Source organism: Trachemys scripta, chromosome 2 (assembly GCF_013100865.1).
Source record: "Trachemys scripta elegans isolate TJP31775 chromosome 2, CAS_Tse_1.0, whole genome shotgun sequence".
Taxonomy (NCBI): Eukaryota; Metazoa; Chordata; order Testudines; family Emydidae; genus Trachemys; species Trachemys scripta.
In genome coordinates, this window is record NC_048299.1 from 29,545,268 (window position 1) to 29,561,628 (window position 16,361).

Below are 16,361 nucleotides of genomic sequence, written 5' to 3' on the forward strand. Positions count from 1 at the left end.
ATAGATATGCTTGCTTTGATCTGCTTAGCTCTTGGAAGTCAAGGGGCTCCAGGCTGCTGGCCCCGTGCTGTCCGGGGTCCCTAGGGACAGCTCTGTCCGCCATTAGGGAACTTTTTCCCCCAAGAACCCCCTGTAACATTTCATGAACCCCTGGGGTTCACAAACCCCAGTTTGAGAACCACTGCTATAGACTTTTTTCATTCACAAAAATCCTAATTGAAACTTAATTTTAAATAAGTCCACAGTGTGACAGTTCTTTATTAATTTACAAGTGACCCATGGATGATAACCCTGCATTCTAAATTGTAACCTGCTAAGTCTAAGATCCCTTTGGTCTATAGAACAAGCAACAATAGAAAGTAATGTTTGCATCCAGTGCCCTGGCATTCATTGTTGCTGCTTTTGGTGAATCAATAAATCATTAATTGGTTACTAAGATTTGTCTGTCTTCAGTTCCAGTTATAATCATCCCTTCTACCACTTTGTTTTTAAGACCAATTCACTTACAAAAAACTTTAAAATATAATTAAAGTTACTGCTTCACTTTCATGACTTCTTGGACTCTTCCAAACTCAGAACCACAAACTCCTAGAGAACCAATAAGTGCTAATAAAGGACTTCTTACATACTACCCAAAAAAAAAAGTGTTAGGGGAAAAAAATACAACTTTACAAAAAAACCCAGAAAAGTCACTGTTGAAATACTGCTTCACAGAAACTTAGCACTCCTTAGATTTCTCTATCTACAACTTGTTCAAATTATTCCTTCTACCACTTTAAGACAACTAATCCAGATTTAAATAATTTACTGTTCCAAATTTCTGCATTTATTCTTACTGGTGCAGAAAGATAACTGATAATACTTCCTATAAATGGTTATATTAACCTTTTCTGTGGCTGCAGAATATTTTACAACTTAAGTTTACATCATTGCATTATTACAATCAGGCCCCTTGTCTCTTTAATTTAGGCAAGAACAGATTAAATCAATCTTTGTTTTAAAAACGAAGAGCTGTTAAATGCAGACCTGAGCTTGCATGTCATAAGGAAATCTTTGTTTTGGTTTTGGTTTTGTTTTTTTCTGGATGGCATCTAATAACTGTCTTGTACTAATTCATTGTTCAGTCTGGTGATAATTTACCTGTATTGATTGCAGTAATGGTCTTGATTAAACAACTCTAACTGGATTTGTATGATACAAAGAACTTAAAAAAAAAAATAGAATTTTTTGGAACCTTATGATCATTCTTTTGAGAACTTAAAATCCAAGTCCTATCTATCTGGCATGGATATTGAAGATTTTTTTTAACATTCATAAAGGTAAGGATTTGCTCTGCTCTTGTGCTCTAAAATTTGCTCTCCCTGCAGTGTAGTGTGTTAGTTGATTGCCACTCTTCACTACAAAATTAGTTGTATTTCAATGGTTCTGTAGTTGCAAAGCATTTTGGAATTATTGGGGAGGAAAGGTGCAAAATAAATACATTATTAAACACTAATCCTAGGTGACATTGATGCTGCATTTTAGATTAAGAATTTTGAAGCATAAAAATTATTTCAGTTAAGCCAAAGAATACTCTGGCAGAATAGACTAATGAAAGGGCTATATGACTCAATATCTTGTCATAACTTTGGTTTCAGAGAGGAGTAAAAATGGCCTTGATGCTAGTGCACTGATGTTTTGGTCACCCCATGTTTATTCTGACAAGATACAGGTCCTTGTTGTATCAGCACTCAAAATAATGAATTCTGCTTCACATCATTCCCAATGGAAAGTTGAACACACAATTTTTTTATATTTTTCCAGTAGGGAATGTTCTAATATACCATCCTTCTCTTCCTTTTGATGGTTGGAAATAAGTGTTTCTCAGTACACCCCGAGCCTTCAAAAAGCTTGAGTCAGACTCAAAAAAAAAATCATAAGACCAATTTAAAAATTCAGAGATTAAAATAGAGAGGCAAGGGGGGGGTGAGGTAATATCTTTTATTGTACCAACTTCTTTTGGTGAGAGAGAAGCTTTAGAGTTAGTTACATGTAACTCTTCTTTAGGTTTGGGAAAGATATGAAATTAAAATAATCAAACGGCAAATAAAAATGTATTTGCCTTTTGTTTATTAAGCTTGCAGGGGAGCTTGTACCAGCTCTTATCCATCCCTATCCCTTGCATGTTTACAGCCTCTCTTCTGCTCTCCACCTTCCCTTCTCCTATCCACCAGACCAGTAGCCACCTTTGCTGAGTGTAGCTGGGCTTAAAGCTCACTAAAAATAATGGGAGCTGACCACCTTCACTGGTAGGGGGTGTCAGACTTCCTCAAACAAAGAAATATGATGGCAATTTAGCTTGCAGGAATGTTTGCTTGTCTCCTTAGGAAATGACGATGGCAAATTTTGTAAATTTAATGATGGTAACAGAGAGTTGTAAGGACCTCTAAAGAAACCCACCAGGAGCAGTGCTCATAATAAGCTCTGGGTTACATGTGGGGTGGTCTGGTACTCTTGCCCTTGCTTTTTGTTAGCTGGGCCATAACCTGGTACCAATGATCAAACCCTGGGCTCGTGCCACTACACTGTCCAACCCAGCAGCAGTGCCCCCACCCACCCCTCTGCCAATGCCAAAGCCCTGGCCTGGTGACACCATAGAGCCCAGCCCAGCTGATGCAGCCCCAGTGGCAGTGACACAGCCCCGAACCAGTGGGACTGTACAGCATCAGGTCCGGCAAAGGCTAGCCTGGGTGTGCAGGGTGGTAGCACGGAGCAGCTGAGTGACACACCCTGGATTTTAACCCAGTGACTGGGCGCGGTGGCAGAGGGGAGTGGCAGAGGGTGCAGTTAGGACCCACTTCCTCCAGGGGCTGCCCAGGACACGGGGATGTAATGGGATCGGCTCCCTGTGGCACCAGGCTGCTTGCGCACGGGTAAGGGAGCGTGGCTGCAGGCTGCCTGCCCGCCCCGGCGGCCGAGAGGGGCGGGCCCTATTCCCAGTAGCCCTTTCCCCGCCGCTCCTCCCTCAGCGAGGGCGACGCAACACCGCCCGGCCTTCCCGCCAACTCCGGGCAGGGCGAGAAAGGGCAGGCCGCGCCTGCGCACAAAGGTGCCGGAGAAGGGGGTGGCCGGGGGAGCACGGGAAAAGACAAGAGGTGGCCGCCGCGGGGCGGGGGCGGCGTGACGTCAAGGCGCGCCGTAGCTCGGGCGGCGTGACGCAGGCACGCAGAGGGAGAGCTGTAAGTTCCCTTCCCCCCGCTGTTGGCGTTACGGGTCCTGCTTGGGGGGTGGGACGTGGCGGCTTCTCCCTGTTCCGGGCAGCCTCTCGCTACAGGCCTCGCGCTTCCCGCCTTCCTCCCCCGCATGGGGCGGCTCCCGGGCGTGCGCGCTCGGACAACGCCCCGCCGCTCCTGTCCCGGGGGGCGGTGCCAGGGGAAGCGGCGCCCGTGAGCGGGGGCAGAGCTCCCGGGCGCACGGTGGGGATGGCGCCCTGTCGTGACCCGTTACTGAGCACCAGCCCCTCCCCACACACCCCGGCCCGAGAAGGGCCCTGCCCCGCCTCCCCACGGGGCCAGGCGCCTCCCTGGATTGCGCGGTTATTTAATTCCTGACGCGTGGCTGTAGCTTGCGGAGGTAGAGTCCGCGCGGCCGCTGCCAGGGCTGAGCCGTCTCCGGCAGATCCTGCGCCCGCCCAGCCGCTCTGCCTCGCGGCGGGACAGCAGAGGGCCCCGCCTGGGTCACGTGCTGCCCTTGCTGTTGCCGCTCGTTTTGGTCGTGGCGGTACCTTCCCGATTGCCCTCCCAGGGTTGGGTGCCGCCTCAGGCCTAGCTTCAGCCCAGTGTGGCGGTGCCAAGGAATGGGACTTTTAAGTCTCAGAAAGCAATTTTCAAATTTTTTCTCCTCTAATGGGTAGGGTGGTTGTGCTGTGGGTGGGTAAACAGGGGTCTCCCATAGAGACAGCAGCGAGACTTTAGAAGTGTTCCAGGCGATGCATGTGTTGCATATGGTCATTGTGACACTCCCTGGCAAATATCCGGGGGTAGCCGTGTTAGTCTGTATCTACAAAAACAACAAGGAGTCTGGTGGCACCTTAAAGACTAACAGATTTATTTGGGCATAAGCTTTCGTGAGTAAAAACCTCACTTCACTGAAATGCATCACATCTACAGCATGCTTGAGTTTTAGGGTATGTCTACACTTGTAACGTGACAGCGGCAGAGCTGTAGTGTAGATACTTGTGTAATAGAAGGGGTTTTTCTGGTCACTGTAGTAAATCCATCTCTCCACGAGGCGATAGGTCTGCAGAAGAATTTGTCAATAGTGCAGACTGTACTGGGGCTTCCGTCTGCTTAACACATCTCCCAGGGGATGTGACTTTTTCACGTCCTGAACAATATAGCTAGCTCTGCCAAAGTTTGAATAGGTGTAGAATAGGCCTTCGTAGATTTGAGTTTCTAATGATAAAAGTTGCTGAATTCTTGCTGTGCACGCCAAAGTGCTGATGCCAGCCATTGTACAGCTAGACAAAAACCTTGGTATAAGTTAGATTTTGAGTTGTGTTTAATATGCAAATGTAAAAGAAACAGGCTGTGCTCCAATATACTTATAGTGCCATCAGATGCAAGTTTATACTCAAGATATGCAAAAAAAAAGGGTCCACTATGTTAGCATTCAGTATTTAAAAGTTATAGTAATTGGGATTTGTACCGTGGCTTTCATTTGTGGATCTTAAAGTGCTTTACAAATGGTACTGAATTAAGTCTTGTGAGAAGCAAGGATGCATTATATTTGGTGAAACTGAGGCACAGAGGGGGAATGTGCCCTGCATGAGGTTTCAGAGCTAGTCTGTGGCAAGACCCAGCTCTGTGCACTATCTACTAGACCAGTAGCCCTCAAACTAGGGTGTACTCCCTAGATGGGTGCAGAGGAACATTCAGGGTGTGTGTGGCAGGGCCCAGACCAGCCCCCACAGGAGATGGAAAGGGAGTGCCACTCGGCTGTGCGCCACTTCAGCTCTGCCGTGGCACTGGCCCCCAGCTGCGGCCCTGGCCTCAGCCTCACTCCCATCCACATCCCCCCCCCCCATTGTAGCCCTGGTTCCTGGGGGTGAGGGGCCATGGGCAGGGGTGGGGGGTGCCAGGAAAAGTTTGGGGACCACAGTACTAGACACTGACAGTTCTTCCATAAAGTATAAATATTATTTGTAAGCCACCAGATGGAAGTGAGGCTTTTACAGCTTTATAAGGTTTCCTCTAAAGCCTCAAGATTTTCAGTGGTGCCATGCTATCAGAAGGGACATAGCATTCATGCATGTTGCAAAGCTCGAGACCCACCAGTTTTTGAATTCACATAAAGGATGGTACAGTATATAGTGTTTACCTCACTAAAAAACAAATGGGAGGGAATTCCAAGTATAATAGTTGCCATGGAGGAAGGCCTGAAGATGAAAAGGGAAGAATAAAAAGGGAGTGTTGAAGAGGCAGTTTTGGAGAGATTATAGTAGTGCATTCAGTGGGAGGGAAGTTGGAATTAAACACGTTTGAAAAGCAAACAATTTGGCTTTATTGTCTGAATGTTTTGCTTTGGTGGAAAAACTACACCAGTACCAGGCCTGAAGAAAAATTGTATACAACATCTTTTACTGGAAGACTTTTATCCCTTATGTCAGTCATTTTGCTTTCCCCCCCAGCTACTATCTTGCTCTCATTGTAAATGTTAACTGAATGTTTTCCATATGATACATCGATTTACATTAACCACCTAGCCTTTAAATACTATGGCACTATGGAGTTATACAATAATTGTGTGCAATGTCATAGGTTTTAAAATGGACCATTCAGTAGATAGAGTAGCTTGTCTCAGTATTTCCTTTTCAAACTCAAACACAGCTATACCTCATTGAGTGCTAGTCCTGTGTGAAGTTGAGAATTCAGCCCTTTATCTGTATTCAGAATGAAATTTTACATTTCTTCTCAAAGCAGTGGTGTATTTTTTTCCTACTGTGGTAACTTATTTTCTTCTGACTTAAAAAAAAAAAACAAAAAAAAACCCCAAAAGCCTTTTGGCCAACATCAAACATGGACATTTTTGGCCAGGAAAGAATGTTTCTGAAAGTTATGACTGAGAGGAAACGAGTTATGATGACAGTTATACAACTGTTATCATTAAGTTTGCAAGATAATATGTATGATGATGTACTAAAATGTGCATTTGTAATATCTTTACATAGCGTTATAGTTTAATTATTAAGACTTTTCTTGGGTGGGGATGATTTATGAGGTTAGAAAAATAGTATTGCTATATGGCTGCAATTCAGATGTTAACTCTTCTCAGTGCTTGTCAGAATAATGGAATTTGAGGTACTTGATATATTATATAATGTAAAAATATTTGTTTCCAAACCTGTATGAAGAAAAATGTTGGTTTCTTGAGCAGTCTTTATATTTATTGTAGTTTTGTTAAGGACATGAACACTGGCCAATTAAGCAAATACAGCATACTTCTGACTTTATTTTTATGTAGAGTTCTGGAAATATAGTTAATGTGACTTTTTCTTTTTTAACATACAGGCATTATGATTATGCTACATTAAACTCGAACATTCTTTATATGCAACCTGAGCTGTTTCATGGATTTTTTTGTGTGTCGTTAAAGAGGTAATGTGTCATTTATGGAACTATTTTAATGTTTTAAATATGTAGGTCAAAACTCTTAGTTTTGTGTGTTCTTCGCTGGCAGGTGGGTGTAATGTCAGATCATGTGTATGTGTGATTATCTTGCGGGAATGCCATGTTAATTTGAAAAGTTTTTAGCTGGAAACATTATTAAAGCTATAGTATTGGAAATTATGTTTTGTTTTAAAATGAATAATAAAACTTGTGATGCTTTAGATTTTATTAACTTTTTAGCAATATTAATTCAAAGTACTTATTACTGTGATTTCTAGTCCAAAACTATTTTTAATGTACTTTAAACCTTCTAGCAAAATTAATTATATCTGTTAGTACCATTCAGGAAAACAAATTGTAATGGGATTCTACTTTAGCAGTATTTACTACTTTCTAAAATACATTTCACAGTACCTTTGTACAATGCCCAGGAATTATTTTGTGCCTTTGTGAATAAACAGTAGACCAGAATACTTCAATATTCTATATTTTACTAAAGGTAATTGCTGGGATGCTTTTTGACATGGATGGAATGTTTTATTGGCTGTAACGCAGCAGGATGAATAAAGGTAAGTACCTCAAAGTAAGAAAATCAATATCATTATAAAACATTTTAACTTGCTAATTCTTAGGCCTGGTCTACTCTTAAAATCTAGGACAATGTAGCTGCAGCGTTCAGGGGTATGAAAAATCCACACTTCTGAGCACTGTAGCTATGCTAGCCTAACCGCTGGTGTAGATGTGGCTATGTCAACAGAACAATGCTTCCACTGACTTAGCTTCTGTTGTTCAGGGAGTTGATGTTCCTACAATGATGGACAAACCCCTTCTGTCACTGTAGGTCGTATCTACACTACAGGATTATATCAGCAGAGCTGTGGCATGGTAGCAATGCCATTATTGTCCCCATAGCATACACATGGCCTTCCTGTGAAAGACTGCAGGATTCATAGACTTTTTAAAAAGTTTAAAAAAAAAATAGAGAGAGAGAGAGACTTGGAAAACATATCACAGAGTTTCCTTGAATCATAGAATATTAGGGGTGGAAGAGACCTCAGGAAGTCATCTAGTCCAATCCCCTGCTCAAAAGCAGTACCAACACCAACTAAATCATCTCAGCTATGGCTTTGTCGAGCCGGACCTTAAAAACCTCTAAGGATGGAGATTCCACCACCTCCCTAGGTAACCCATTCCAGTTCTTCATCACCCTCTTAGTGAAATAGTGTTTCCTAATATCCATCCTAGACCTCCCCCACTGCAACTTGAGACCACTGCTTCTTGTTCTGTCATCTGCCACCACTGAGAACAGCCTAGCTCCATCCTCTTTGGAACCCCCCTTCAGGTAGTTGAAGGCTGCTATCAAATCCCCCCTCACTCTTTTTTTCTGCAGACTAAATAATCCCAGTTCCCTGAGCCTCTCCCCGTAAGTCATGTGCTCCTCATAAGTCATGTCTTTGAAAGATTCACTGTGCCTATATTTGATCCATTAATTTTTTTATTCAAATACACAGGTGGGGTTTTTTTTGGTGTCTAACTTTTTAGTGTTCTTGGGTATAGTAGGTAATATTAAGAAAAACTTTCCTCCAGTCCACACTGTGAGGTCCTTGTATTCAGGAGTGAGGGTAGCCCCTATTCTCCCAAAGTCCCCACCAGACCCTGCTTCAAGTTTCTTATAATGTCCTCCTTCAGTTCATATCATGTGAGGGGTTCTCTAAGCAAAACAAACAAAAGGGAAAGAGAAAAGTGCCTTTCTTATGAGAGAGGGTAATTCAAGTGTCAGAAAAGAAAGGTGAAGGTGGTCTGTCTCTTAGCCAGTCTTTCAGGAGATGTTTCAGTGGGTCTGCTGCCTTTAATTAAGGGCTACCTCCAGCCTCTACTCTTAGGACATTCTTCTTTGCAACTGGTCCATGCAGCTCCAGGGGCAGTGAAGCTAGAGACTGTCTCCTTCTTGGCTGATTTCCATCTCAGGTCAGCAGTCTCTGAAGTATAGCAGTCCTCTCCCTGTGACAGGTTTTCCTTTTTAAACTGCCTGCCCCCTGCATTCAGGCAAAGCAGGCCTTACAGGTGTGCCTGGTTGGTGTTGGATGAACCCAGAAGAGTTGGTTAGTCCCCTTGCCACCAGAGTAAGGGTGGTGCCCCTTCACAAGAAGTCCATTCAAAAATGTTTATGGTTCAGCAGCAGTGAAAAGATTAGCACTGGTGTTTGTTCTTGCCTGCACTCATGTTGGGCTTGTGCTGTCGCATGCCAGAACTAAATGCTGCATTACTGATTTTTTTAAAATGCTGAATAAGGGACCACTGTGTGTGTGTTGTTTTTTGTTATTCTTATTAACATTTTAGTGAGACGTAATTAAAATATTCCTCTATAATGGAGACCCAAACACAAATGTATTGGGTTAATACATGAGAACCACAGCAAGAAACGTATTCGTATACTTTCATTACCTAGGCTGAGCAAAATGAAAACCTTTCCCAACAGAATAAAAGATACAAATCACACTTAAAAATAATTTTTATTTTGTAATGATTTCTTTAAAATTTTGAAATTAAATACAAATGTCATTATTTCATGTTTTCCTCTCTGCCTTCCTTCTCTGTGTGGTCAGTATTACATGAGGTCTTTAGTGCTAATTTAATATATTGTGTTGGAGAATTCTACCTGGTTCTTTGCAGCTCTGCTTTTGTAGTCTGGTCAAGTCTTTCTGAAAAGCAAGATAGTTTAGCCTCGGCTATTTTGTTTGCTCTCATACATTCTAAGGCTAGAACGGACCATTGTGATAATCTAGTCTGATGTCTTAGCACAGGCCATAGAAATTCTCCAGAACAATTCCTAGATCAATATCTTTTTTAGAAAAATATCCAATCTCGACTTAAAAATTGTCGGTCACGGAAAATCCACCGTGATCCCTGGTAAATCATTCCAGTGGTTAATTAATGTCACCATTAAAAATGTATGCTTTATTTCTAGTCTGGATTTGTCTAGGTTCAGCTTCCAGCCATGGGATTGTGTTATACCTTTCTTTGTTAGATTGAAGTGCCCACTATTAAATATTTGTTCCCCAGGTGTAAGTACTTAGACTAATCAAGTCACTCCTGAACTTCTGTTTGTTTTCTAATCCTTTAAATCATTCTCGTGGCTCTTTTCTGAACCCTCTCCAATTTATCAACACCCTTCTTGAATTGTGGATACCAGAACTGGACACAGTATTCCAGCAGTGGTTGTACCAGTAAACAGAGGTAAAACAACTACACCTACTCAAAATTCCCTGTTTATGCATCCCATGATCGTATTCGCTCTTTCGACTACAGTGTCACACTGGGACCTTATGTTCAGCTGATTATCCACCAAGATCCCCAAATTGTTTTTAGAGTCAGGGCTAGAGTCCACCACCCTGCAAGTGTGGCCTACGTTCTTTGTTCCCAGATGTACACCTTTACATTTAACCATATTGTAAATATATCCCATGATGTCAGCTATAAGTGCATCTGTGATTTATGTTAATGCAATTGTGACATGCCCTATTGGGCCGTTGTGCCCCCTTAACTCTCCAGTCTGGTATGTACTGTGCCCTGCTTTGCTGTGTGTGCTGCCACTCTGCCCACTCACCCCAACCATTCAGGTCACACCCAGACAACTACCAGAGTGCTATGCCCAGCCACTCTTGAATTACATATAGGGTGACACCTGCATATCATTAGTCTCAGCCTTGCACCCCAGAAATGTACAGTCTTTTACTGTTCAGTTACTTGCTAAGCAATACAAGCTCATAAGTCCATCATTTTATCAAAGAAAATTAATATGCACCAGCCTTTGTTAACCTGAGAAGAGATACCACAAGCCCTTCAGCCAAAAACACACAGGTTTAGATAAAACATTAAAATAAGTTTATTAACGAAAGAAAGATAGATTTTTAAGTGATTATAAATGGTATAAGCATAAAAGGTCAGAATTGGTTGCAAAAAGAAATAAGATAAAAACCACAGTCTAATTCCTAAACTTTACCAAGCAAAGTCAAATCTGAAACAATAAGGTTTCTCTTACCCAAAAGCCTACAGCCGTCTGTGCTAACTGGAAAGTTTTTAGGACCACTCCCCCAGTTCAGTGGTGTTTCTGTCTTTCAAATGATCATGTTGCCTTCAGTATAGGTGGGAGAGGAGAGGTGGTCTGATAATGTCACTGTCTCTTATTTTATACTCCAGCTGTTGGAATTATCCTTATTGTGTCATGAGGTTAGGCAACCCCTATTGCCTAGGTGCTCAGCACTCAGTCCTTCGTATGAATTGCAAATTCTTGCTTGCACTTTCTGTATAACTGAGACTTGACATATAAGGCTTGTGTTTACAGTTCCTTTGTTATGTCTAAGGACCTGGTCTGTGGCCTTTCCCCAGACTCTCAGCTTGTTTCAGTAACAAACATATTAAAATCTCATAACTTCATATACAGCAATGATACATACATTTCAACAGAATAGTAATGTTCAACGGATGATGACTTTTCCAATATCTCGCAAGGCATACTTTGTATAAAATATATCATAACTATATATAACTAGTGAATATGGGAGTGCAAAGTTTTATTTTGAGGTAGTGGGTGTCACAGCAGTATTTTGGATGTTCTGAGTCCTCTCCTATAAGTGGCTTCAACTGAGTCAACATTATAAGTGTTTTGTTTTTTTTTAAGAACTGATGTCATGGATACTTTTAGCATAGTTAAACCTTGTAGGAGGATGTTATCACATATTGTGGAGAAACATGATGAAAATCTTGCTAATAAATATTAAAAGTATAATCAAATTACACTAAAACACTAACTGTAGAACAATTGACCTGTGGTGCAATTGACTTGTATTCTTATTAAACAAAGATACAAAAAAATTCAAATATTTAATTAACGAGAGATCATCTCATGTTTGCTTACTCTGTCTTTTAAACACTTTAGGAGAGAACTTTATTTCATCACTTAAATTGTAAAGTGCCCTTGGATCATTGGTTACCATCTGAAATCACTTATAATAAGGACACTATACCAAGATGCTTTCTTGGAGGAATGCTAGCTAATCTATGAAAATGACAACTTTTGTATTCAACTGTCAGTGTACTTTTAACCACTGCAGTAATGTAAAGGAAAATAGTAATAAGTAGGTTGATACATGATTCAGGGCTGTACCCTGTTGTGGTTTCTTCATTTCTGGTTGTGGCTCATGATGTGAAACACTTGTAATTTTCCTGGGAAACTTTCTTTGCACTAGCATCTGGAAAGAGTTGAATTACTGATCTGTGGAATTATGTAAAAAAACGAACAATAGTTTCTGCAATATTTTGAGTTGTTACTGATTTAATTTTAAACCATTGTATGAAACATGGCACTGCAATTGCAAGAAATGCGATGATTCTTCAATTGAATTGTTCAGCATGTATTATGGTATATATTTTCATGATTTCATTTCATAGCAGTTTCACCTTGATTTGTTATATCATCTAGTCCATTAACACTATTTTTATTCTGCAACAAATCTACAATTTCATTTTATAATTGAGGACTGTTTAAAAAGTTCAGAACCATCTGTTTTTCAAGAACAGTGTTGGCTTTTGAAAAAAATTAACAATGTAACAACTTATTGCCTGGAAGCATATATGTGCCTAGACATACTGGCAGTTTTTAAATCAACACTGGATGTTGTTTTAAAAAATATGTGCTCTACAAATTGTTAGGGGAAGTTCTGTGTTATACAGGAGGTCAGACTAAATGATCACAGTGGTTCCTTCTGGTCTTGGAATCTATCCTTTGTCCTTCACTTTTCTGGCAGCACCTTCAACAGCACTCCCTCCTCTACCCAAACCATTTGTGTGTATGTAGCGGTGATAATGCCCAGGGGCACTCTATTAAAGTTGCAATCCCCTACAACCACAAACATCAGAGGAGAAAGGGAGGTGGAGGAGACCAAGGTATTCTTGTGGCTGACTTGGATACTTGACAAGGAGTAGCAGACATAAGTGAGGTAGGAAGGCAGCTGGGAAGGTATATTTGATTCAAAGAGATTTAAGAGTTGCAGAGGAAGTTAACCAAGTCTGGGAGAATTAGCAGGATCCATGAGTGAACTCATGGTGGGCACGTCTTCACTACCACCTTTGGTCAACGAAAGTTACATCAGTGTACAGCTGCCGAAGTTTGTATATAGCTCATTCAGGTGCATGCTTGGCTGCTTGCTGTTAGGAATCCGTGCCTGCAGCAGAGTAACCTAAATGCGTGCAACTGGCCTGTAGTAGGCTGCATGATTGGCTTAAAGCCAGCAGCAACAGTTTGGTGGCTGCTCAAAGCATTTGCCCATGGCTGTGATGGCTTCTGTGCCTGCTTTTTCCTGCTTTGTTCCAGCCCCGCACCTGTCTTGGCCACAGCCATGCCGCTGCCTTGCCTTGTTCTGGTTCTGACCCTCAGCTCAGATTCGTGGCCTCTGACTCCGACCATTGGCTCTGGCATCTGGCCTGTGACTCTGGTTCAGATTCTGGGCTCCGACTCCTGGCTTCTGACTCTAGATCTGATCCCTGGCTCTGGTCTCTGACTCCGGTTTTGACCCTAGGCTCCGATTCCTGGGTACCAGCTCCTTTTCTAATCTCTTGGCCTGACTCCTGTTTTGACCATTGGGCATGACTTCTGCTCCAGTCACTAAGCATGACCACCCATGTCCTGGTCACATAACACTTGCTTTGGCACTGTAGGTAATTCAAGTATTTGTAGCACTGGGTTCCTGGGGCAAGGCATGCACATCCCTGTTTTGGCACTAGCCGTGGAGTATCAACAGAAAGGACTACTTTTCTATGGTTATGCAAGCGTTGGTGGATCATTGGGGATGCTTTACTGATATCAGTGTGGGCTGGTCAGGGAAGGTGTTTGATGCTTGGGGGATAATCTGCTGCCAGGGTGGTGGGCGGAGATGGAGTGGCTGACTTTGAGCAGCCAGACATAAGGGACATTACAAGAGCTCAAAGTGGAGCTATGTGGTTGAGGGAGCCTTTGAAAGAGGTCAGCCACAGTAGTGTTCTGTGCTAGACTGTTCTCTGGGCCTGGAGCTGTGGGTGCTGCTGGGAATAGTGTAATGCTTTCTGTACATTTAAAAATATGAGCAGGTATTTTCCTGAAGGTATGAGTTTTATGGTGCTTGCTGTACATTTACAAGTAGTATGTGCTTCGAGTACTGCTGTGTATTCTGCAATAAGTGTTGTGAACTAATGAAGATAATTATATTCCCCCAAAATAGAAAGTTACATGGCAAAAGCAGTGCAGAAAAACAATGTGCAAAAAAGAAAAATTAATGGAATGGGACTTTGAAATTGGAAAGGCAGAAAACATGTCTGTCCACTTCAGTACACAAATGTACTCCATCATGGCTATACGTACAACAGTAGTTCTCACAGGTCAGTGTATGAAGTTGTAGTTTTCCTTGATGTGCCCTGGTTGATAAGAAGACATGGTTATTGACATTTCAGCTGTGGACAGCACCACTCTCTAGCCCTAGCCGTAGTGAGTATGGTTCATCAAGTGCAAGAAGCAGTGGGGAAAGAATTTCAGTTGCATGAAACGATAACGTTTTGATCCCTGTTCCATGGGTACGAGTATAGGGCACTGAATATTGGCACTATTTTCCATAGGTGGTGGTGGTTTTAGCTGATATCTCACTCTTGAGGATAACTAAGGCACAAAGAGCACATCTGCTCCTAGCATCCCAAAGCTGTCCGGGCCCATATGCCGCTAGTCTGTTCCACTGCAATGGTGCTAGCCAAAAGTCATCACAGTGGCACGGGAAAGCAGCCTACCGAGGAGGAAGAAATAAGGTAGTCATCCCTAGAAACCTTCAGGAGAGGATTTTAGGGTATATGCATGTAAGTTTTGTAGAGACCTCTCAGGAGGATACAAGGGACATCCCTATGAACATAACCTGCGCTGCATGGTGCCTCCTTGCCTAACCCAACAGGAGAATGAAAAGCAGATGCCAACTCTGCATCTCTTTGTTATACAAGAGGTAACGGTACTAGTAAAATAGTGAAAAGTTAATACCTGTGTCTTGTTAATTTTGAGTTGGGCTGGGCACCATATTTAAATTTAAATGTGGTAAGGAAAAATGCATGCACGCATTTACTAGAGGTTTCTTCCCACTTCTTTGGGCTCATCCATGTTTGGCTGGCAGACTGGTTAAACAGCGGTGGAGTCTTGAGCAGGTCCTAGGTAATGGCCCCCTGCTTAGTCTTCCCCTCCTCTTCTTCATTGTTCATGGTTGAGGTCTTTGTTTGAAGTTCTTCTGAAGCATCTATGGTGTTTTATGAGATGATGATGGGGTCTCTGTCAGTATGGCATGCAGCTCATTACAAAAGTGGCAAGTCTGCGGCAACAGATGGATTATTGCGCTTCTTGGCCTTGTGTGCCTGGCACAGTTCTTTGCTTTCATGCGGCATTACTGCTGCTCCCTTTTGTACCCCTTTGCCTATGTTCTACATGCAGTCTGCTCATAGATGTCCACATTTCGGTGGCTGGTCTATAGCTGTGCTTGCACAGCCTCTTCTCCCCACAGGCCCAGGAGATCCAATACCTCCTGTCTACTCTAGGCAGGAGTTTGTCTAGTGCATTGAGCTAGCATAGTTATTTGGGCAGTTGGACTCAACAAGGGATAGCTGCTACATGGGCTCATCAGGGTGGGCCACCAGGGAAAGGCCTCTTCAAAATTACTTATGAGGTTTTAAATAGGGATATAAAATGTTAATGTTGGTTAACAGTTAACCCCTGGCCACACGATGTGGTGCTGGCCGCAGTCCTGCCATGCCACTCCGGCCCTTGGCCATGCCACACTGGATACTGTCCAGACCCCAATCCCACCCTGTCGGCTGGCCGGCCAACTGGTCCCAAGAGCAACCCCAACTCCTCTTCCTTTAATTGGTTAACTGTTTAAATGATCGAATTTTAATTGTTTAAATGCTTAACTTTTAAAATATTTACATCCTTAGTTTTAAAGGGGAGGTGGCTTTCAGTCTCCATGACCCCTTAGCAGCGGAGTTTAAAATTGTGACCAGAGAGGTCACTGCCACAGGGAGTGGGGCATTGTGGGAAAGGTGCTGGAGGACTAACAGGGTCAACTTTGTCAAGCAGTGTCTACACTGGCATGGTGTTGACATCAGTAGGTTGACAATGATTGCACACCATTTGGGGAGGTGGTTTTATTGCATTGCTGTAAGGGGGCATTTAGGTCAGCTAGAGACCAATTTTGGTGTAGACGTGCACAGATATGTTGCAAGGTGACTTATGTCAATGTAACTGTGTAGCATATACCAGGCCTTTGAATGATCAGTGGAATCTGAGTTCAGACTTTGGAAAGAATCTTTTTTTCTCCAGGAGAAGTTTGAGTGGGGAAGAATTAGACCTCTCAAGTTGCCACAGTCCAAATAATGGGACTCAATGTGTGACAAAGACCCAAAATGAGGGAAACAAAAACTATCCATTCAGCAAACTGAAAATCCTGTGGGCTCCTTTCTTTAGTGGAAAGAACTCTTTCTATAAGCTCAGTTTCATGATACCTTTCATTTGAGGTAAATACTTTACACCACTAGAAGTGAGGGGAATATATAAAATTTGTGTGTAATATAGATAACCTGGATAAAAATGTGTGATATCCCTCAAAAATGAGATACATAGAAGTAGTATGGGAAAGAGTGCTTTTTGGAATATTT

General features: G+C 42.4%; 1 protein-coding gene across 2 annotated transcripts in view; it reads left to right on the plus strand.

The window, feature by feature from the left end:
* The first annotated feature begins 3,068 nt into the window (after window positions 1–3,068).
* ZNF438 (zinc finger protein 438) overlaps window positions 3,069–16,361 on the plus strand; it is a 105,200-nt gene continuing 91,907 nt past the window's right edge. For both annotated transcript variants that reach the window (XM_034760139.1, XM_034760138.1), the window contains exons 1-3: window positions 3,069–3,218; window positions 6,549–6,635; window positions 7,147–7,216. The gene's annotated coding sequence lies outside the window, so the exon portion shown is untranslated. The remainder of the gene's footprint in view (window positions 3,219–6,548; window positions 6,636–7,146; window positions 7,217–16,361) is intronic.